Genomic DNA, 21,915 nt, shown 5'->3' on the forward strand with positions numbered 1-21,915 from the left:
GGGCGGCCCCGCGCCGCCCGCTCCCGCCTTTCTCTGAGGCGAAGGGAGCGGAGGGCCGGGCGGCCGGCTCCGGCCCGGCAGCAAGCCGGGTGTTCCCCGCGGCCGTGCCGGGCTGCTGCTCTTTCCAAAACCACTGGACTGCTCCGACAAGTAAATCATATTGAGCTGCCTCCCCAAATTGAAAGCGGCTTATTGTTCAGCTTTGTCTGAAAACGTAGCACGGAACACTGGTTAACGCTGTTTTTTGTGTGTGTATGTATATATATACGTGCGTGCATGTGTATTTATATATGTATATATACACACATATATACACACACATATGTATACATGCATTTTTTAATACGAAGAATTTGCAGCAAGAAGACAGAAAGTATCTGTGCTGCATTACATCTCTACTTTTCTTAAACCTTAAAACTCGTCCTCCGATGCTTTTGGCTTTGCCGAGGACAGTGTGGAAGGGAGGGCTTCTCTGACGGGGAATCCTCTGGAGTGAAGCACTTATGTCTGCCCACAGATGGGGGTGTGTTAGATGTCTTATTTTTTTCCTACTACATTTCCTACTGTTGCTACTACAAGTGAAGTTGAGTTGGTGACTGGTCATGGGAAAGCTTAAGAGAAAAAAGATAGTATCCAGGATGGTTTAATGCCCCCATTTTAAATGCAGTCTGCCCTTCATTTATTTATGAAGACTAAAGATTGTAAAACACACACTCTTGCTCTCTGGAAAAAATAGGGCTAAATATTCAGGCTAAATATTGTAGCTTGAAATCTATTCAAGAACTCTTAGTTTGGCTCTAGCATTGTACCTTTCTGTTTTTTGAGGTGGATTCAGTCCTTTATGGGGGAAAACCTGATCTCTGGTAATGTTATATGGCAGGAGATGGGCTTGTAGCATAGGGCTATGGATAGGAAGAGAGATCAGCTGAAGACCAGGACTTGTGGTTCCCTGTGCCTGGCTGGGGTGGGCTGCAGCTTTGCCACCAGGGTAGGTGTGTGGGGTTCAAGAGTCAGGGATCAGCAATGCTCCTGAAGCTAGCTAAGTAAATTGTGGCTCATTATTCAAAATGGAGATGTTTTAGCTTTGCATCAAATCTATTACATGGGGAAGCCTGCATGAAAGATATTTAGGATTACTTTTGTGTTAATGTTTTCTGCAGTGCCCAGTGCTTAACTGGGAATCATAGGCACTGTGAGAATCCAGCTTAAATCTGCTGGTGAAGTACTGAGAGCACTGCTAAAAAAAAAAAAAAAAAAAAAAAAAAAAAAAGCTATTGTAATTTTAACAGTAGTAAATAAAATACGTGATTTGTATTGGCCGCATAGGTATGTCTTTGTAGATCATGCTTGCGAATATTTCGCATGAGAGATTATAGGTCAGTGCCTTGGAAGAGTAAGGGTTTGTATTTTAGGAGGAGACTGATACATGCTCTTGAACAAGCATGTATTGCTTTAGAAAAGAGAGTTTTAGCTTACTCATCTCTTCACTTTGGCAACCATTTAGTTTTATTTTCTTCAGTTTGTTAAGTTGTATTCTGTGTTGTGTTCAGTTTTGTAAGAAAGTGTTTATTTTCCTTCTGTGTTRAAGGAAATTTATATGAAAAAGGTGGACCTTGACTACACACTTTCTGTGAGTGATAGGCATTTTATTCATGGTGTTGGGCAAATAGCTGAATTTATATTCAGACATACTGGATTTTTTTGCCCAAGTCCCTAATTCTACCTTGTGTTAATTTGAAGAAATCGTGTCAGAATATTTAAGTTAAAAGTTTCACTGTGACACTTTAATTTCTCTGCAAAATTAATGTATTTTGTGCTAGACTCAGTGGAGATACCAACAGCTCTGTTAATGCTGTAATTTTATGTGCAAAATAGTCTGTTTGTAACTATATAACTAGCTTCTGATGATACAAAGTTTTCTGTTTATCTATCCCTTTTAAATAGGTTATTTTTTCTGTTGAACCTGTTTTTTTTTTCTTTAATGTTATCTATTATTGAGTACTATAATGCAGACCATTTCCTTTCTCATAGCAGAAAAAATGTTTGATGCTCCTCTTGATGATTGAAATGCATGTCAGATCTTAAAATTATTTTGATATCTTTTGATGGGAAAATAAAGATGAYCAGGCATAAAACTTACTTATGAAAAAAATGAGCGTCATTCTAGGTTGAAAATGCAAGAAAAATCTGTTATTAGTGGAGCTTCAAAGACAGGGTTGTAAATAATGTGTAGATAAAAGGTTGGATGTGTTTGCATTATGKTTTATGCTCTGCCTTTCCCTTTAATCTTTCACTGTTGCTAACATCATTGCAGCTTTGGTCGCCATACTGGCTATGATAATGGCAGCAGGACACTTGCAGCTCATGGTGTTACAGACTTCAACTGCAGAGAGCTGTTCTGCACAGGTCTACTGGAGACTTTGAGCCTGAAGGTCTCACTTCATTAGCATTTATACCTACAGTAGTACAGTGGGATTTATCAGAATATAGATGACAGTATTTCTGCGTAAACGTTTTGCACATGTACATGAAATTTCTCTGACACACTGAAGCAAATTTGATGATTTTGTATATGGTGCTTTAAAATCTTAATCCAGCCTTCTCTAATTGTATCTATTCATGCTAGTTATTGATACTTTATGCTGACTGGCAGTACTGGATTATTTTGTTACATTTTTTTTTCTGGAGTCTTTTTGTTATTTCTGATAGAGAAAGAAATATGCATGGATAAGTTTATAGAGAAATAAGGATATAGGGAAAATTTAGGGGATTAGAAAATGAGCTCCCATCTGATATTTTTGTAAATGTAGCTCTTCTGATACTAAAATACTGCATATGCTACTTTTATTTAAAATGTCTGTCATAGTTATATAATGGACATGACAGTGGAGAGGGTTTTTTTTGATAAGTCAATATTGTTTAATTATATAGATGCTGTAGCTACTCTTTCTGTTTGGAGTTTCTGGGGGTTTTTGTTTTTCAATCAACCATTTTACAAATACAGCACTACTCTCCAAAGTGAGTGTGTGTTGGCCAATATATATACATCTTGTGTGGGCTGAAGTGGTTAGATGCACTTTGTGCCTTTCAGTATGTATGTTGGCTAAACTGCATGCTCCCTGTTGTGTTACTGCTTCCAGTTGTGAATACATTTCTTTTGACAGTATAGTATAAAACAATGTGAACTAATAATAGTAAAATAAATGTTGTTTAAGCTGTTATATCATTAGAACTGCTTTGTTTTACAACTTCTACACTATGTAAAACATGTTTCCTTTTTAACTTTTTTTGTCACAACCACAGTTTTTTTTTCATCAGTTGTGAGTTTATTCCACAAATGGTTTCATTCTTATTAGTGCATTTATTTCTGTGGTCACTCTGCAGCATATTCTTTATGGTATGTCTGGACAAAAGGGAAACACTTTAGGGAACTGCCTTGCGCGATAATCTTTTCTTAATGGTTAGAACAAAATAGTGAGGACTGAGAAGTCTGGATCCCGATCTTCTGTAATCTAGTTGAAACTGCGTTTTCTGTGAATTGGACTACTCTGTTCTTCATTTTCCCATATGTAATACGTAACTTTTTCCTATGTGGTACTTGTAAAGCCACAGTTATCTGATAAAAAAAGACATGTGATAGCAAAGTACCACTGCTGCACTCCTTTGGTAAATTGCTGCTATTTATTGAAATACATGTTCTGGAGATGTAACTTTTTAACATCCTTTTTTTAAATATGCAATGTGTTTATGTTCACAAGCAGTAAGAGGATTTTCAAACAAACTTGCACAGTTAATAGGATGGCCCAGTCTGATCTCTCTCTCTCAAGCTGTACGGTGACATACAAGACAAGAATAGATACGTGGTAGTAAAATTGGTTTGTAGCAACTTGAAATATTTGGAAATAACAATGTTGGGTTCTAATTTGTTAAAGAATTGTAAATCAGCACGAGCCTCTCTTTAGCATATGTGTCTCTGTACTTCTGGAGTTCTTTTTGCAATTGATATAAAGCATACAAATAGTATTAACTTAGCATTGTTTTGACATTGAAGGCTCGCTGAGCTTTGGAGTCTGGATGATGGTAGTGAAATTCCCGGCTTAATGAATGGAGGCAAGTGAAACTCATCATGATTGGCACTTCTGTTGTTACAGTAGCTTCCTTAAATATTAGAGGTTAATGCTGTCTCTTAAAAAAAATCACTTGAAGCATTATCAGAAGAAAGACATTGTTTGAAGGGATGATTTTTAACTTTTTTGATGCATGTTCTCTTAGAACATCTGTAAACCTCTCAGTGGTACTTGATGGAAAAAGTAGYTGAATGACCATGTCACAGTATTTTCATTCTATAAAACAAGTTTAGCCCACTGTTTCTCACCTCTTGATAAATATTTAAAGCAAAAGTTATGCTGAAGGCTTTTGTGCTAAGATTTTACACTTAAAAAAAAAAAAAAAAGACATAGAAGATTTAATGATGCTATTGTCTTGAGTTCTTTGGGGCCAGAAGCACACCCTTTTTTTATAATTAAGAAACCACTAGCACTGTACAATACTGTCTGTTTTAGAAATAAGTTACAGTTGACCAAAGAAAGATCAAAGTATGCTTTATAATGTACTCTTCTTAATCTTGCCTTAAACAAAATTAATTCCATGCCTCAAACCAACTTCTATTTACAAAAAGACTAAATCATCTTCAACTGTATTAGTGTTTTTTAAAAAGCTCTTGAAATTTTTTCATGGTACTGTTGCCTGTCTGGAGCATTAGGTTTGCTCCTTGTCTTAAAATGGTGTATTCTCTTTGCATAGATGTGGATAAATTGTGTGTAGTGATGTTGTCTATTACTAAAAATCACAAAGTTTAGCTCTATGGAAAATACCCATGGTATACAACTATGTAAAAAAAAAAAGTTGACTCTAAAAGATAACTGTTACGTAGCATGTTTCTGTTGTAATATTACTTCTTATTTTTATGTTCAATAAATTATTTTTTAGATCAAAAAACAATTTTTGAAGGGTTTCAAAACAATTTGATACTGAGAAACCTTTCTGTACAGTTGATGCAAGATGATGGGGTTATGTAGTCATTAAATTACTAACATCTTTTTTGAATGTTTTAAAAAGTATTGAAAATAATTCTGTAGATCATATCACATGCAGAAATTCTGTGGTTTTGAATCTCAATATTTTGTAAACTTGTTTTTTCAGTATGCTAACATACACTATGTTAAATTTGGTTATTTTATTTAATATGTAGATGTTTATGAGATGAAACCTTGATTTCCCTTCCTCNGATTTCTGCTTAGACTTTAGTGGCAACCCCTATTAATTTAAAGAATACAGGCAGTACTCTGTATGGGTTCTTCTTTTCATTTATTGACGCTGTTGTGATCTGCAAGTTTGTGCAAGGAATTTTTCTTGTGGCCAAAGTATGAAATTGCATAGGTTTCCACATACATGAAATGGCCTCTGACATATCCTCTGTCTTGCGTAAGGTGTTGGATGAGATGCTTAACCTCTGTTAGCTTACAATCTATTTCACCCAAGTATTGTGCCGCTTATCTCATTCTTGTGAAGACCTCTGAGATTTCCAAATAGAAAGTTATGTAAGGATCGAGTAGTTGGTTATTATATGTGTAGTTACTTCCGGCTCAGGAATGAAAACAATTATATCAGGTCTTAGTTAGGAATAATATTTATCTGCATTTTTCCAGCAATTGTCTAGTTCATAAACATCTGACCTTTTTACTATTTTTTCCAGGAAGGACTGAGTCATTATCTTGAGACTTTTTTTATCGGTTTGGTTTTAATATTGAACATAATTTAATTTAAGGATGTCTACAGATTTGTTCCCTTGAGTATCTGTTTAGGAAGTATTTTTTCAAGTTTGAAAACAAGGTGGCTATTAATATGGCATTTTTTTTATGACCTCATTTGCACATATATTTGGAAATGTAAAGGCTTTTCAAGGAAGTTTGCATAAACATACATAGGATTTTTCTAATCTTGCTGAACACTGGAAAAGTGGCTCTGTCTTCCTTATTGGTTATTTATTTATTTACCTAGAATATTATTCATAATAAAAAATCTGAGAGTTTGCTGTATTGAAAATCTGCGTGCTACAGTTTGCAGTTTGATTTTTTTTTTTTGAGTAAGACTAGAAGGAGATTGCTTGAGAATACACAATCCGAACCAAGCAGAGAACTTCTTTAAAGTATCTACCTGTCTAAATAATGTCTGGAAACCGATCCTTTGGAATTGCAAATTTTACCATCAGACCTGTGGAATAGAAGAAGCATGGGTAGAGAAAAGTCTATTATCAGTGTATTTATCTTTCAGTTCTTGGTGAAGAGTGTCCACCTATGTAYGAAAAGGGCTTTTGGCAATTTGAAGATAAATGCTTGAAAACAGGAGGTTTGTGTATTACTGCTTATGTAGAGTTGTCATTGATGCTATAGATGTAGTAAACACAGTAGTAGTGCCATGGGAAAATGTCCAAAGCTTCATTTGTGTATTTAAATTAGTTCTTACACTGGATTGATTTAGGTGAGACTCTCTTAATACAATAGTTAAATCCCTCATTCCTTATGTTTGCAGAACAGTGTTTTAGTATGCTTGGTGAAGGCAGCAATTGAGTAAAGCAGCTATTTTTTGTGGAGAGGAAGTTTTTTAACACAGTACTGATTAGATTTTCATTGTTAATAGCACATGCACATACTTTTTTACTAACTTAAATTTTCTGTTGGTAGAAGAAAAATCCCCCAAAGTCCAGATACGTTCAGCTTTTTCCTTGTGTTAGTGAACAGATTGTTCAGTGAAAGCTGAAATTCCAATCAGCTTGCCTCATTTTGCCCCTAGTGAGTTTACGTACCCTAGTCCCAGCGCTCTCTTGGCAGAAAGTTTGTAAATTCAACCTCTGATACATGACAGTGTTTCAGCTGGATGGGAGGAGGAAAAAAAAGTATTATAATAATGAAACCCAGAAGGTTTTCATTAAAATGCTGACACTCTACACTGACTTTATGTTTATGGAATTATCTGCAATAAAATTCTTTTTTTTTCTTCACTACAAATTCTCCTCTAAGAGAAGAATGGTAACAGTATTACACTTCATGCTGAGTAACAAGAACAAGAAAGGGGTTAATTTCAATGTACTTATTTTTCTGTTTATATCTTAATAGTGTTGAAATTTGAAACTTACATGTGAGATTCATTAATTCCTTTTCCTTTTGTGTTTTTCTGTAGTTAGAACTCTACCTTGTGACCTAAAGTAAGATGGGCATTTTACTGCTGAAACTGTCTGGTGGCATGGTAGTTTGTGTACTTATGCATGGTTCTTTTCCTTTTTACGTCTTTCAGAGATGTGTAGTCTTGTATTGGGATAAAAAACTAATATTGTGAGGCCTGAATTTTTCTTGTTTTTGTGAAACCAAGGCAGTATCTGTGCTATGATACAGTTCAGTTTCTCTGCAGTAGAGAAATATTCTTGCAGAGGATGCTTTAACGTTTGGTCCAACATTCATTTTTTGCTATAATATATGGATAAATTGTTCCCGTTTCAGCTATCTGCTATGACTTCTAGTTGGTCTGCAGTTCTTTTCCTCTTTATATGAAGTAGGTCCGATTTTAGGAATATTTAAGATGTTTGATGTCTGCAATTGCTATTTGGAATGCATTTTATTGTTGTTTGCRTTTATTTAGTACCTGAAACCATTAATCACATAGTGAGATCCCACTGTGCCGTTCTTGTACAGAGTAAAATGACCGTCCTTAATTCAGTCAACTTTCAGCTCCAGCGGAAGATGGGTCAGTGATTGGCTACAGAGTTGTGCAAAAGCAAATATCATACAACACCATGTTAGTGATGTCAGTTCATTATTTTAACTGTTTCTCTTGGTAAGCCTTGCAAGCAGAGGATAGCAATGCGCGGGGGGAACCTYCTCTAGGTTTGCAGGGAATTAGTTTGTAAACAGTGTAAGAGAACACAGAAAGTACTTGTTGAAATGTTCAAGGGAGTGTTGGAGTCTCACGAAAAGCAAGTCTTGATGCTTTGGTATAATGAGGTAATAGAGCTGGAATCAGCCAGAAAGGCCCTTGAAAGTGAGATCAAGAAGCTAATGTTTGATGTGATAGAAAAGAATGCAGAGACGAGTAGAGATAACACTCAAGAAGCATATGTGAGTGAAATTGTATTTGTCAATACCAGAGAAAAGAATGTTGCAGTAGTTCAAAAATTGGAAGAGTGGAGAACAGACAAAGATCTGCATATATTGGAATGGATAGAAAGAGCCTTATTTTCAAGGAGCTCTGCAGAAATTGTCAACAAGTCTTAGGATAGAACAGGAATTTGTGAATCAGGGAAGAGATCAAATGTGCAAGAGAAATAAAATCTGAAACACAGTGGCTGAAAGAAAGATGATGCACATTACCTGGATTTGAATGAAGCATTGTTTCCTGTAATTTTTCATTAAAAATTAAATCAAATTAGTGATTATTAAACTATATGAAGGCCCATTAATGAGGACTGATTAAAAAAAATTAGTTATGAAGAGCCAAGGACTTCTGGAGTTCCCTTCTCCCCTTAAATCTATTTTTATTGAGGTCCTAATGATATAAATACTTGACTATATATTTAATTACACCAACTGTGGGCAAAAGTCTTGAAGAATCRTTGGAACTCATTAATGTGCTTAAGTGTTATGCACAAGGAACTTTCTAGAGACAGTTTTCTAAGAGGGGGTAAATGGAAAGTTAGTGAAATCTGAAGATAACTCTGGTGATATTGCAGTAATAATGCATTCTTCTAGGTAATCTTATGAAAAGGTCTAAAACCACTTATATTTCACCCTCTGCCCATCCCCCCAAATGTGCTTCTGTGATAGAATGCTCAGTTATGACTTTACATCTAAGCTTCTTGGCTCTACCTTTCGATTGTAGTTGCTGTATTTTATTATCTTAATCTGTAAAAATTACCAATGAGTTTAGTTAATTATGGGTCAGAAAATTCTATTTCAGGCTTCTGAGCTTTGATTGTTGGTAGCTGAGATTTAGTAGAAGATAGTTATAGATTGGAAATTGGATTTATGAATGGTGAAAATTTTTATTAATAAGGTTAATTCTGAATCCTGTAAAAGTGTAATTTATCTTAATACTTACGTTTTCTTACTATCTGGAGAATTTGTTAAATGGTAGGTGGTAATGCTTCTGAGATCCATGCAGTGTAGTCCAGAAAATGTCACATATTTGCTTCGAGGAGAGGAAGAAAATGGAGAACTTTCTATTAATGTGTTCTTCAGTATGTTAAAATAAAACTGGGAGAAAAGCAGCAGACTGGAATTCCTGCTTAGGTCATGTATCTAAAAAGGAGAGTATATTTGAAAGAGAAAAAAATGATTTTTTTTTTTGAAGAGAAATAATAACTTATCAGGAAAATCTGAATGCCTGGGATTTTTGTACTTCACAAATAATGTGAGGGGAATGTTGAGTATACAATTGTGTCACAATGCGAGGAAAGGTAAGTAATTTTGTCAGGTATTCTAATTCTTTGTGATTGCCTGTTTTTTTTGTAAAACCACCTATGAGGCTTTTTGTTTTCCAAGACCGGTTCTCATTCCTGCTCAAGTATTGCACTCATGTAACCTAGATTTTTTTAAATTTAACTTCCCAGGTTTTGATACTGCTTTAATAATAAAAGTAGTCTGTGCCTGACTGAGCTCTCTCATAGCAAGAATGTCTTCCTTCTAAAATGACTTTTTTAAAGACATTTAAAACACACTAGGAAGTTTAGTGATCATCTCTCTCTTCCAGGAAAGATACTGCAGTTCTTTATGGCATTAGCCTAGAACTTGTTAGATGGATACAGGTATGATTCCCTGAATTACTATCTTCTGCATTCCTGAAAGGGAAGTAGTAAGACATGAGTAGTCCATCATAACTTAGCAGTTTTTACCAGAAATTACATCCAGTCAATCTGTGGGTGGTAATTGGAGTCCAGTGAAAACAGGAATTGTCTCTGTGTGTTAAAACTTTAATAGCTCCAAATGAAAACAATGAAAGCCTGTGTATACTAGTTCTTTTTGTTTTGACAGCCTAACACCCAATAACTACTATGAATTACTTTGGGTTTGGTTTCACTGAAATTTCAGTAGTTGAACTGAAGATATTTTCTCAGAACTTTAATGTAGCTTCTTAGAGATGAGGTGCCAATGATATCTATGTGTAGTGATTCTTAGATAAAACATTTTATATGTTCTGTTTGATTTATACTGCAAGACTGTAATTGTGGGCTGTGTAGTGACTCCATCTTGCTGTTGGATGAAATGTGTTCTGTTACAATTTTTTGAGAAACTCTAATCTTCTAAAGGTCATACTGCTGAATGGCTAGCACATGCTTTTTTTTAATATGATATAATGAATTATCAGTGTTTCAAAAACAAGTTTCAGTCTTTAGTTTTAACTCTGAAAGGAGAGCTGTTCTTTCTCTAAACTATATACAGACCAGTTGGGAGTACTGCTCTTAGTTTATCTTCATTGAATACTGGGAAACTGAGAACAGTGAATTTCTAACAAAGTCCTTCTATAGAAGTGTTTCTTACAGTTCTGATAGACTATTTGTAGTAGTGTGTACTTAACATTTCAAACTTTTATCATGCAAATATAATCAGACTTTAAGTCAAACCTGAAGTCTGTGGCTTTCATGACTGTTTTTCTTCATTAGGTCATAGGAAAAGAGGGTTTGATTTTTGCTGACTTTTGTTCATTTGTGGGAAGAGGATCATGTTCCTGTATCTCCAAGTAAATCTGACAGTTAYTTGGATGTTGTCTGTAATACTTTCRTGACTGGTAGCAGTTATTCCRTTAGGAGAACAGCATAGCTTTTTGTAGTTGTTTCTTCCTAGTCCTTCATTAAGCTGTTGCATCCTCTTATTCAGTACAATACAGATTCAAAGTTGTTATTAATTTTCGGTAGTTTTATATGTGATTTTTCAATAGTTAATTTTACCATCTGTGTCTCACAGAATTTGTTATTTTCAGTTTTGGTTATATATTTATTAAATGTGCATGAATGATGCATATTTTTAAACCTTAGTTCTATAAATTTGTTCATGATAAAAAAAAATGCAAAGGAAGAACAGAACACTTGCAGGATTCATATGTCCTAAAGCAATCATAGTGTCAAATGGTTAATTTCACCTGCTGATAAGAGGGTTTTGGTTAAGTATGCAAGTTCTCCAGTCCTCCAAAAGCACATAGCAGGAAAGGCTTACATCTCTCCAAATATATAGTTTTTTAAACATGCTCTATTTTTAGTTGCTTAGACTTTTATGTTATTTTTATTCATAATTTATTTCTTCAGATTTTCCTATAGTTAGTTCCTTGTTTGTTCTGTAGCCACCAAGCCTTGATATTTTCCTTCTTTTCTACACTTGAATCTAAAGACCCTTCTTAATTTCTATCCATAATTAATAGATTTTTTTTCACATTCCTTGTCAACACCAAAGCTGTCGTCTTGTGCTTATGATTTAGTTATCAAAAATACTGTGTGGCATTTTAGCGTTTGATGCCATTTTAGTTCCTTAGTTCCACTTTTCACAGAAAGAATAATTTCTTATAAAAAGAAGTTTTTCTTAGTTTTAATTTGGTTTAAGGAAGTTGGAGTTACTCACACATTTGTACAGAAAGCAAATAATGGATTTTTTTTAATATACATTTAAGTTATGAGTATGCATCTCTTCCGACTTTTTTGTAGTCAGTCATGAAATTCAATGGAATTTTGACTGCTGTTTAAGAAATTCATTTAATTGCTTTAACAGCATCAGTTTCTATCTCCTGCTTAGTATTAATTTCTACTCGAATGTAGTTTCAGGAATCAGAGATGACTGTGCAAGCATAGTGATAAGTCTGTTGTGTAATCTTTCTAGGTTTGTTTTTTGTTGAATTAGGGAAACTTTTGCAGCTTGGTGGAAAACAGATTTTTGTTTGTACTGTTGAGTTTGGAATCCTTGGTGCAAGAGGTCGTACTCATGAGTAAAAAAACTTTCATATTGATCAAAATGCTTTATGTAAGCTTAGTTAGAAGTATGATTATGTTTGATATTAATATATGGCAACTCATGACTTTAAAATACAAATAGAACAAATAAAGTTACTTACAGTGACACTGGAGAATCACAGCAGTTTAGAGAGCGTTAATTAAATTATTTAAAAATTACCATACATAGTTGGATGGTTTCAGTTTTATAGTTAGCATGTTAAGAAAATTCTAAAAGTTGTATTCAGTGTAAAAGAAATACTTTTGTGATCATTATTTCATGTTTATTCAATATTCGAGGCTATTTCTCAGAACTTACTGTTTCGTGATAGTACCTAGAATATGGATTATTTACTGAGATTTTTTGCTCACTGTTTAATATTTTGCTGTTTTAATTGCCTGAGAATTTACTGATATGAGTAGATATTAAAGACATAACATAGAGTACTTCATGTTGAAGAATGAAATTACTTTTATTCCACAAATAGTTAGGTTTTTCATATAGGACACAGAGAACATGTGAAGTGGGAGTAAAATAAAATATAGGAGATGATTCTGTATCTTTAGGTGAAAAAAAGACTGTACAACTTTACTTATAGATGGGTATGTAGAGTGAGAGTTTTATTTGATTCTTTGGCTAGAACTGAACTAAGTAGAACCTGTATTTTAAAGGGAAATATTAGGATTTGTAGTGAGTTATTGTGGATACTTAAAATTAAACTCTGAACTATAGCTTCAATATATTGTTGAGTGCTTTCTTATTGTTGTGCCCTTTATTTTGCCATCTCTGCCTGATTCAGTAATACTGAAAAATCATAAGAGAGTTACTTGTTTACTTCAGTAGCATTTTTTTCTGTGGTTGTCGGTAATGGAACAAACTGCTTTGCATGGAGTATAGAATTAAAGTAGTGCTTAAAAATGTTGCTATTACTTTGATTTCCTAAAGTATTCCTTGATTAGGGCACAGAGGAGTTTCTCAGTTTCTGCCCACTGAGTAAACAGTTAAATCATGTCAGTACAGTAAATTGTGTGAAAGAGGCTTAAAGGAGGAATTACAAGGGAAGTTAGTAGGTGGATGAAACAGTCAAAAATTAGGTTACAATATGATTGGAAACTGATCCTGAGTAAGACTGGAGGGGAAGGGAAAGAAATGTGAAAGATATTTCTGTCTCAATCACACATAGAGTATTCAGATTTGGTGCTTGATGGATTTGATTTTATACCTTTCTGACTGCCACTGTAGGCTAGTATGAATGTCTTTGTATTTCTGTTAGTTCAGACAGAAGTGAAATAACAGCAGAAAGTACACTGCAGTTGAAGTACATTTTAATCTGTATATTGGCAGTTTGATTGGCTCTTGATCTTAAAAAAAGAAATGGATGCAGTCTTGTGTCCTTATTGCCAGATGTGACCCCATCATTCTTCTTCCCTGAAAATGAGTACTATTTACCGTGTGATTACTTCAGAAATACTTGCACTGAGTATGCCACAGAATTGCATGATTTCAGTATTAAAATCTTACTGTGATGTGGAATATATTTGTAGAGCCTGTTGCCTTTTTTATACTGGTGCAGCCACTRCTCTGGATTATGGAAACGATATGAAACTGAGCTGTTTTGAGTTTAGGCTTTTGGAAAGAAAATGGGTAATGTAGCTATGACAGTTTAGATTTTTGTTTGTTTGCTTGTGCCCAGAAGTTTGTACTCAGCTTTTGTATATGCAAATTCAGGGTCTAAATGGGCTGTTGGGTGTTTTTTTTTTTGTTGTTGTTGTTGTTTTTTCCTCTTTTTTAAAGGTKTAAGTTTTCTAATGGAACTGTATATGCTTATAGTTTAATTACATCGCTGATAATTTCCCTTAATTCTAGATTTCTGKGAAGGAAAAACATCTTGTTAACCTGGAAGGAGAATACTATGAATATTTATTTGAGCTTGCAAAGAAAATATTTTTCTGCTGGATACAATTGTTTTATGAATAATTTTAATATTTTTCTTGTAGTACGGGTTATGATCCCGAAGTCTGTGGTAATGAGGTATAAGAGGATTTTATTGTGTGTTTTCTAGGCTCATATTTTTAAAACTCTTAAGATAAATGCATGCAGCAGAATCATGTTACATTTTAATGTTAATTATCTGAGTCACAAAACTTTGAAAAATTCCACGGTTTTGAACATGCCAATACTGACATCTGTTCTTAATTTAAATTCTTTATTCAGTTACGTTTCGTGTTGCTTTAAATCTTGCTTTAAAACAGTGTAGTTTTGTTTGTTTGTTTTTGCAAGGTGTTATCCGAAATAGAAAAACAGAAGGTTAGAAGGTCCTAGTTTACCTCCACGTTAACTCCTATTAAGGATATGGATTTGGTTTTAAGATCATGTTTAAAAAATGCGCCTGTTTAGAAAAAACTAACTAAGGGGAAAAGATGTGGCTTCTATATAATTTTTTTTGAACAGTAAAATATTCACAGGAGATACTGAAATGGAAATTTCCTCACGTTAGAATATAACTCTTTTCAGGAAAATCCACTAGTCTATTCAGTTGACAAAAACAAAGCATATGGTAAATGAGTTATCAGACTGGCCTTCCAATTCTGTTAGCTGTTTACCTAACCAGTCCCCTGTGATCTCCGATCTTCTGAGGTGTTGAACAGTGTCTGCTTCCGTTTGTTGGGAAGTGAGTGTGCTTGGAACTGAGATTAATTCTATTACTGTTTTCAGCCTGTCTTTCATAAACAATAGAAGATGAATGATTTAGTTCAATAAAATTGAAGAGTTGATATGGGTATCCTGCTTTGTCAGGTTATTTAAAGGTGCAAATATTTGTTGACAGACTTCACAGTATAGTTGTACTGTTTGAACTCCAGGAGCAAAAAGGTAAGGTATGTACCTGCTCATCTTAAATCTATCTGATGAGAGCTAATAATAGGACTAGGAAATACCTTATATTTCAGTCACGTTCAATGTATTACAGTATAAATACATGGTAACTGTGGGAATAGCTGAAAAGACTTGGGAGARCTCTAATCAGTGAGGAGGTTCTATGTGCATCTCTATGCCTGTGTTTAAAGAATTCATATTTATCTTAAGATCCAGCATTTATTATTTTGGTGGAAAATTTTGTAGATTTACTGGCTATTTTAATCGCATCTGAAAGGGGAAGTGCTTTAAAATGCTGTTTTGTACTATGGGTAGTCATATAATATGGTAACGTTAACACCAGGATGTGTTTGTTTTGTTCCTGTGCTATAGATTTTAAGTTCATTATTTACTCCAAATCACTGTTTAGAAGGTGCCTTGAAAGATATTTTGTTTAAGGAGTTACTGACTTGAGTTTAATATTCTTAAGAACCTGTACCTTTAATAAAGATCAGGGAGGAAAGCTTGGATTATAAGAGATACACCTTGCTCTATACCTGTTGAAACTGTGAAGGCAGTTCTGCTGCTGGTTGTAGTAGGGTTCTGTGTAGTTATTTTCATACTAGGTCTGTCCTGTCAGAAAAACAGACAGTATGATACAACCTATACCAAACAATTTCTGTCTACTTATCCACTGAAATACAGCTTAAATATACRCCTTTAAATGAGAAACACAAAAAACTTGACTCTTTTGGGTGGGATTTGTGCACACTACTGGTTAAACACTTTGTGGTTTTTATGTGAGATAAAAATAATAGCCCCAGAATTGTCCTTGGCACTTATGTAGCTGGCAAGTAAATACAAGGAAGTGATATTTGGATGATGGGGAAGTTGATACTATATACCCTGTACCCTCCCTCCTTCTCTCTCTCTCTCTACCCTCCACATTCCCCAGCTAGTTGAAAGAACTTAATTTGTATCATTTGCTAATGCTCTTAGTGATAAACAAGAATGTTAGGAAAATTCAAAAAATGAAAAATTATTACCTAAAAAGCATTGATGTAATGGTTAACGTTCAAAAAATTGCAAAAAAGTCTTAAAAATTTAACCTTAGAATTAGCCTGCATATTAATAATATTGAGAGTTAAAACTGCAAATGTTTTAGATTTATTTTTAAAGAACTTTCTAAATTATTGAGTCTAGAGCTTTGTGTGAAGATAAGCATTTCTACAGTAACATGCAGGCTGTGAAGAAACTAGTCTGGCCTGAGTTGTATTGTTGTTTTATGAAACTAATATAGAGTTAATTTACAAAACTGGCATCCCATAAAAAGAATTTTTAAGTCTCAGTGTTAATTTTGGCTTTAATTAGCAAGTTCTGTGAACTTCTACATCCTCTTTACTTTCTGGAACCAAATGTCCACTTTAAGGCTTATCTACTTAAAAAGAGCATTGGAATAAATCTGACTAATCAGGCTGATTCATTTGTCTGTTTTAGCAAGCTTATATTGCAGAATGTTGGTGCTAGGGCAATGTGCAGATAGATGAAAGGAAATGTTCATCACTATCTTCTAGTTACAGRTGTCAAAATACCTAAATTCAGTTGCAGTGTTTGTTGCTCCGGTAATTTTGAAGGATTTGTTTTAACTCCTGCAAAAAGGCATTAATGACATGAATCAGCTGAGTAGATACTTTCTGCATTGTTTATTTTTATATGATTGAATGAATCGCGATTGTATGTACAATAAAAATTGTGAAAATTAAATTATAAATTCCCCATTTGGCCACGTTTTCTCCTTATTAGTGTTTTCTAAATACAACCCCACTCCCACCAGGTTTCATTTTTTTTTGTCCTGAAGATGATTGAGGTGCCTCAGTAATAAACTTTACTTAATCTTTATGAAAATACTACACAGTATTTCAGTTGATGTTCTCTCTAATTGTTTATCTTTTTTCAACTCAAAAAGCAGTTTTGTTCTATCCTAAGAGGCATATTTCTTTTGGTGATGCATTGCTGGCTCTTATCTTTTTGAAGAGCCTTACTGTGTTTCTTCTCATTGTTATGGAGGAGGAATGGAGGCCAGTAACTTGAAATGTAATGACTGTGTCCTGCAGAGCAGTGGATGCAAGTTCACAGCCATGGAACGAGCAGCAAAGTTGGTGGAGCTTGTTCTCTTCTAAATTTGTTATTCAGAGCACCTGGACATTCCACAGTAATAATACGTTTGCAGAACTTTTACCTTGCCCTTGTTGTTTCTTCTTACTTACCACCTTATCATTTTACTTCCAAGGTAATTACTGTCTCCTCTTAGAAAACCATTTGCCTTTGTATCATCTGTACTACTCCCTCCTTTTCTTGAGGACACTGTTTTAAGTTCATGTCTTTAATTAGTGGAGAGGAAAAAAGTAGTACATACTCTACTGGTTAGATACTATGCTGGACAAGTACAGTAGGAACTTCACAGTTAACCCTTCGCTGAACAAGCTAACAGTAGGTAAGATCTCTTTCCTGTTTCTACATGTTTTTAGAAAATGGATCCTTCAGCTTGCAAAAGTAGATTGCAAAATAAAATATGCAAGAGCTGTAAAGTGTCAGGACTGCTTGCTCATTCAGCCTTCTTCTATGGATGTGTTTTTAGTAACATTCTGGAAATAGTTAAAATTTTTTTAAAGGAGCATTTCAAAATTTTTAGTTTTAAGTTTTGAATAGTTTTACCAATGGATTGCTTAGTTGTATGCAAAAATGTTCACTTCGTAAATTGAAAGTAAACCATGTAGTAATAATATTTTATAGCTGAAGAACAAAATAATGTTTTATATAATTTTTCAAAAACAAAAATGTTGCAGCAATGTTTTTCAAGCCAGATATTTTTCTTACAGATTTTCTGCAGAATAGCTTCTATCAAAGTATTACGTTGTTTTTCTGTAGAACCCCTCCTTCACCTGAGACCTAGCCTGGATGTTGATCATGTAGCAAATTCGATATTCTCCTGCTTCATTGATGTGTAGCCCTAATACTTTATACTTGGTGTTTTTCCAGTCCTGCTTTAAAGACAGGACTTTGTCAGAGACATTCTCTCTTACAATGAGCARCAGCATCTCTAAGCATTGTGCAAACAGTAATGCATTCTTACTGGGATGAATCAAATCACTTAACTGATCTATGGTTAAAGTCCACCTGGCTCCTTTTGCAAGTGATTTAACTAGGATTAAAACTTGCTTCAATTTCTGTTCAGCAGCTCCCAGAAGACTCAAAAAATACTTGCATTTGTGCTTAGTGACAGTACAATTCCTCACTGTTCAGGGAACTAGACCTAGTTATGTCCCTTGTATGTACAAGGCATGTATACTGCTGTCTTTCTACTTCTTAAAATGATAACTATTTTAATCCAGTAATGGTTGAAAGCATATTTATTTGATTTGTGAATTGCTGTTTTCTTGGCCAGCACTATTTGAAAATTATCTGATACTTGTTTATATGAGAATTAAGCTCAAAGTAGAAGTACGTGGTGAACTACTGTTTCAGAATTAAGTTCTTTAGATCAAATGCAAACAAAACTCTAGTATTTTAAAAATCTCCATAAAGAATATATGCAAAAAAAACCCTCAACCCCCATCCACCCTGGTTAATATTTTAATTTATCAGAAGTTAAGTTTTTTTTTTTAAGTAAAAAATTCAGTTTAGTACTAGATAAAAACTTCAAATAGTTTTTGCCTTTTTGTTATCCCTAAAATTTTTTTTGATTAAAAAAAGTCTGTTTTCACAAGAAATTCAAATGAGCAGACCTTATCTGAAATTGAGCTAGTTCTCAGTCAGAAGATTCAGCATTCAAATCTTTACTTAAAACAGCTGTAGTGCCCCATCTTTATACTGCCTCTGAATTGTATATTGAATTAGTTGATCAATCTTCTTTGTAGTAGCTTGTACTGTAATGCTGTTTACCTGAATGTTGGGTCAATCTGCTTATACTGGATGATGGTTTGTTTTTTGCAGCATATAGTTTTACTGGTTATGTGGTAAATGATAGTGGATAAACTCACTTTAATGGTATATAGACAAAAGAGTTTTGTGTATTTATCCTTGACTACATCATTTTTTTTTCCTTCTCATGAAATCTCACTTTTTTTTTTTCCCAATAGTCACAGTGGGAAAGTGAAACCTCTCAATAATTCTGCTTATATAGACATGCCTGTTCTTGCTCCCATGATGTATTGGGTACTTCAGTAGTAAAGACATAAATGAGAATGGAGGTCTTCAGTGTTCAGTAGTGGGGGCTGGAATACAGGTCAAGCTATGCCTCTGAATTTCTAGTAGTAGTGCTTTGGATGTTATGACCTGAAAGCATATCAGTGAGGCAAGCTTAGTGTTGAGATACAAAATATTTTGTTAGATTAGACAGTTTTCAGCAAAACAGGCTTTTGAGCACACAACCCTTTTTTCAGGTCTGAAATAGAAGGTAATGTTCTTCAAGTCTAAACAGAAGTCAGAAACAATTGCTCCAGTTTTTAGCTGCATTATTCATGGAACCATCTGAAATAAAAAGCAACTGATACCCGTAAAGAAGAAATGGTGGCAACAGCAAGAGAAGAAATGCTCAGAAACAATGTTCTGTAGAAAAAAGAGGGATGATTTATTGCACAGAAAACCTGGTACCTCTTCACACAGGGGAGCAATAAAACCAGTGCCTTAATGGGATTCATTTTTACTTTACCTGTTGAAGGGGCTTTCATAGATCTCCTCGAAAGAATAGAATGGAAACATCAGAGATGAGGTTTTTTTCCTATGAAATATGGTGTTATTTTTGAGTAGGTATTTTCTCTTCTTTGTAAGTTGTGTTTTGGTGGATAGTGGCTTGTTAGTTTTACCCCTGCAGTTTTATGTGAGGGTGCTTGATACATTGRATAAGATACGCAGTATTTTGTGAAGTGTGTGTGTGCATGTGTGCAAGAGCCTGGGGTTTTGATAACCTCATCACGGGGATTGTTTGTTGTGGTAATAGCAAGGTCGTTAAATTTTGAATTTATTTTGCAGGCATGCTATGTTTCCATTCAGTACTTATTGATCCACATGAGATATTCTCCAGATTAAAAGATTAATGACATGAGAGGCTATTTGGAAGGTAAATGAGTAGATTCTGGTGCATTTTTCAAAGCAGGATTTCCTGGTACATATTTAGTGTGTACTTTTAAATATTGCATAATCATTTTCTGTACAAGTTTTGTGCTAATGTGATATGATAAGCAGGGATATATGGCTAGTGATACCTGCTTTTCTATATTTATATGTGTGTTTATGTATTTCTCAAGTGATGATGGTAGGGAAGTCCATTCAGTTTACTTAGGATAGAATATCTTACCTCCTTTCTAATTGGTAGGTAAACATGTTACATTCAAGCTGATGTATACCCACTTTGGTTGTTGGTTAACAAAACATGAAGTAAGATAGGAAGAGGCTGTGATGGGTAGCAGTGAAGAAGAGTGTTGGCTTTTTGCTGTTTTCTATCTTCTAGGTGCTGTGTTAGTGGAGGAGGTTGTGCTGTAAGGACTTGAACGATCTCGCTGCAGTGAAGCAGATGTGAGCTGCTGTGACCAGGAGAGTAGGGATCCTGTGAGACAAATGGGACACAGGTCCACAGCTTAATTTTGGGAAGTGACAGAATTGAGTTGCCTTAAGTTTACAGCCTAATAYCTTGAGATAAATAAACAATTTTTGTTCATATTGGCAACTGTCCATTAATTGAAGGATTTTGGAACAGATTTATAAACTGGAGAACCAGGAAATGTAGTGGCCCCTATGTGGCACAGCATATTTCTCTCATCTTTTGACTAACTGGTGTTTAGCTGTCCCTGCTGAGAATTGGTTCAGTTAATTTTGCTATGCTGGCAGAAAATGAATGCTATTAGAATACAGTAATACTTAGTGCAACCAATAAAGTCAGTGGCATTGATGAACTGTGCACAGCTGTAGTCTCTAATGTCAAATGGTGTCCTCAAGGTGGTATATCACCAAGAGGTCTGAGCTAATTCAACAGTTATCTGCTTTTGAAACTGATGTCTTGCTTCCTGCCCTCTGTTGGTTCAAACCTCCAGGGAAGTGCTTTGGTGACTCCTTGGGTCATCCTAACTTATGTACTGTGAAGTAAGTGTTAACTGTTCCTACTTCCCAAATATAAACAGCCTTTTGTAGTTTAGGCATGCAGGAGATTTGGTGCTGTGTTTATTTCCTTGCTTGTTTTTTGGCTTCCCTATTAATCTCCAAATACAGTGCTGAAGTTCTGTTGCAGTTCAGGCTGCTCGTTCCAAAAGCAACTACAATATGATTTTTTCCTACTCCTGTTCTCTCCATGGTATATTCTTCTCCCTTCCTGGAAAGCAAATGTGTCTGTCACACCTGTTAAGTTGCTGGCTGCCAAACAAGGTAGCTCTTCCTGCTAGACCCAATTTTCCATAAAAAGTTTCCAGTGCAGTTCATTTTTTGCTAGTCTCAGCCCATCTTTAAAAGGGAAAGCACAGACATTGTACTTCCCTTCCTAAACTGTGGTATTCCATTTTTAGTGTCTTCAGAATCTTGCTTTGCAATATACCTCGTGTTAGGGGGTAGCTAGGTCTCCAGCAGTTTACTGCTGCTTTTAAGTTATTTGTGGACATCATGCATACTTTTTTATAATTATAAAAAAGTAGAAATTGACCTTTAAAAATGAAGTTAACGTTGATATTGCTTTCTTAGATATATACAATAGTTTAATGGGCAGGTGAATTTTATGTATTTTGTTCACAATGTGAACTATTTCATTTTCTTATGCCATAGAGGAAAGTAGTCTTTCATACAGCTAGAAGTAGATTTTCCATGGCCATTGTTTTCCTTTTGCATATTCAGCACTTCAGGTCTGCATTTATAATAGCCTTTCTCACTTAAGTATTTTGAAGCTGCAAAGAAAGGATTGCTATTAATACACTTGCCTTGGTTTTGCAGGCAAAACAGCTGTGTGTCCTGTAAGTCAACTAACTTTTTTTAGTTCTTTTTAAGAATTATTTTT

At 34.6% G+C, this 21,915-nt stretch overlaps 1 protein-coding gene across 3 annotated transcripts in view; it reads left to right on the top strand.

Annotated features, from left to right (window-relative positions):
- The window catches only part of FNBP1L (formin binding protein 1 like), a 61,086-nt gene that overhangs the window by 602 nt on the left and 38,569 nt on the right, over positions 1-21,915 (top strand). The window lies entirely within an intron of this gene.

The sequence above is a fragment of the Rhea americana genome, unplaced genomic scaffold (genome assembly GCF_003343005.1).
Source record: "Rhea americana isolate MKP2758 unplaced genomic scaffold, rheAme1 scaffold_2, whole genome shotgun sequence".
Classification (NCBI taxonomy): domain Eukaryota; kingdom Metazoa; phylum Chordata; class Aves; order Rheiformes; family Rheidae; genus Rhea; species Rhea americana.